Below are 3,000 nucleotides of genomic sequence, written 5' to 3' on the forward strand. Positions count from 1 at the left end.
GCTTTCCTACAGGTGAAAATAGTAATTTCTGCATTGAGAACACCGACACAAAACACCATATATTAGCAGGATCTAGCAATTAAAGTAAGATTATGAGACGTTTTAATATATGAGATTATATGTGAGACCAGGAGATGAACACCGATAATAAGATGATTAACGTTATATGTTATGTATTTTAATTTTTACAGAGTTTCTTCTAGGTTTGGGCGCAGGTCGCGGTCGACCCGCTGCTGACCCAAACCCAGTCGACCATTGGGCCACGACCGCACCCGACACGCAGTGACCAGCCCGCGAGAGACCAGAGAAATAGGCTTGACCCATCATTGGCTCAGTACAGCCCACTATTGACCTAGTTGGGTGCAGAAGAACGGTCACAATGACAGAAAACAAGACCGTTGATGCTCGTGAACAAACAGTCGATGGGGGTTGCAGAGTTGCTGGATCGTCGAGAGATTGGATCGTCGGGAGGGATGGAGGGCCGCTTTCCTTCTTCGACTTTATGTCTGGTTCTTAGAGCTCGGGGTGGGCGGATCACCTGCACACACAAGAATCACGGGAGTACAAGGCTTGTTTCCCTCGTGGTACCTCCGACGATCAAGTCAGCTGGTGAACTTGGGTCCAATAATAGAGGAATAGTATCTCCTTCTAATATGTGACTAGAGAATTTTTTAGGTAGTGAGGATGAGATCGAACCTCTCTTCAGGATGAATAGCGTCTGTATTTATAGAGGATGCCAAGGGCAGAACAGGTATTTAGTGAGGAGGCAGCTCATGATGATGGCGAGGGGTGAGCTGGAGGCTGAGTCATCCTCTGCCATATTCATGTCAATTGATGAGTGATGGCGGGTCACTTCAGCGACATGGAGAATCAGCAGGCGTTGAGGCTTGTCAGCGGGTGATGTGAAGTCACTTCTGTTGGCGTGGGGAATCAGCAGTCGTTTGAGGCTTGCCTGCGAGTAATGCTGGAGTGCTTCTGTACCGTAGGCATGGGAACATCAGAAGCCGTTGAGGCTTGTCTGCGGGTGACGTGGAGTCGTAATGATGACCATAAATCGTAAAACAATGCTGGGAAGTAATGTTCTGAGTCCCCTTCGGGGGAAGTGTCGGCCTGTTGCTGAGCAGAAATCTTTCGCCCGACTGAGTTTGCCTTTCATGTCGTCTTTGGGGAGTGACGCCAACTCGACTGGGTCTATTCTCGGGATAGCATATTTGTAAGTAACAAGGAACACCCCATAACAAAGACATTTTCTTAAAGAATTTGACTCTTGAAATATTAATAGTTAACAGTTTTTTCTTCTTTCCTCTTGCATTTGTAATTTAAATTTAAACTAAAAGAAAGTTATTAACATCCTGTGAACGTAGGCCTAGCTTCTTGTAAAGTCCGAGCAATGCATATCTTTGTATTTGCGATATTTTTTGCGTGATGTTTATCTTTGTGTGTATGTATCATTTTAAGTAAAGAGTGAAATAGGACAAAGTAATTTAAATATAATGTAATAGATACAAATATAAAATTAATATACTTTAGAAATTGGAAATGAAAATTATAAGAAAAAAATAAAAAAACTCACGGGCCAACCCACGCCATGTGGACTGTGGGCCAAGCTCGACCCTCCCCTCCCCTAGACGGATTGTGAGCCAGGTCGTGTCCAATTCTAGATCTAGGATCAGAGAAGTAGGCACAACCCACTTTGATCCTGGCGGGCTCGGGTCAGACCCGGCCTGGCCTTGAACTGGTGAGCCGGGTCACGAGTCTGAACCGGCCCGGATCACGCCCACCCCTAGTTTCTTCTTAATATGGTAGATAAAGCTATTGTCCACTCCTAGTTTCTTCTTAATATGGTAGATAAAGCTATTGTCCACTCCTAGTTTCTTCTTAATATGGTAGATAAAGCTATTGTCCACTCCTAGTTTCTTCTTAATATGGTAGATAAAGCTATTGTTAGATAATATATGAACCCTGTAAATTTTTGAATATTTTTATTTGAAGATGGGATCATTACACAATGAAAGCCCTTTCATGAAGGTTACGAAAGTTTTCTTTTTTCTTTCTCCAAATTGTCATTTTTATCACAATTCCATGTCTTACCAGCTGTACGAAGTACATTTTCATCTCCATCCTATAATGTTCAGCGCTTCAATAGAGGCGATAAGAGCGCATCAAGGGCCTTTTGCTCGCTGAATGACTAAGTAGGTTTCTGATTCAGCTTGACGTATAGTCTTCTTGTTGTATAGAACTAAATTAACATCCTATGAACATTCTTTTTATACGAGATGAGTATAGTTTGATGTGCATTAGCATTGATGATATTGGAGACAGTACTCTTTATTTCAAAGGCTCGCAAAATCTTTTGCCTTGGAAGTTACTGTATTTACTGAAGTTTTGTATACTTGAGTTTTGTGCATCGTAAGTTTGTTTGCACCTTCTTTCTAATGTACATGATGCAACTATACACCTAGACAGAACTTTATATGTCAACAGTATAATTCTAGTATGTTATTTAGTGTAAGGTTTATGCTTTAATAAGGGGGCAATTGTTGCGCGCGGAAGCCAAAACAACCGATGTGCTTCGAGGAACCAAAACAAACGCCGAGAGAGAAAGCCAAACAATGCAAAATAACTGCACAAACACAAACAACCAATTTTAACGTGGTTCGCCAAGTTGCCTACGTCCACAGGGTAAGAAGGGGATGAGGTTTTCATTAATAAAGAAGAAGAGTACAAACTGAGATTACAAATCACTCAAACTAACCAACTAATCTCACCAACAAAGAGATTACAAATCACTCAAACTAACCAACTAATCTCACCAACAAATCTCTAATTCTCTCCAAATAAAACCCTAACCAATAGCTCAGAAAATACCAATTCTCTCCAAATAAAACCCTAACCAATAGCTCAGAAAATACCTCTTTTCTGTGCTCCAAATATCCCCACAACAAGCCTAAGCCCAAAGAAACCCTAAAATGTGTGTTGGTATTTATACCAAACACAAAT

This window comes from Asparagus officinalis, chromosome 5, assembly GCF_001876935.1.
Source record: "Asparagus officinalis chromosome 5, Aspof.V1, whole genome shotgun sequence".
NCBI classification, from domain to species: domain Eukaryota; kingdom Viridiplantae; phylum Streptophyta; class Magnoliopsida; order Asparagales; family Asparagaceae; genus Asparagus; species Asparagus officinalis.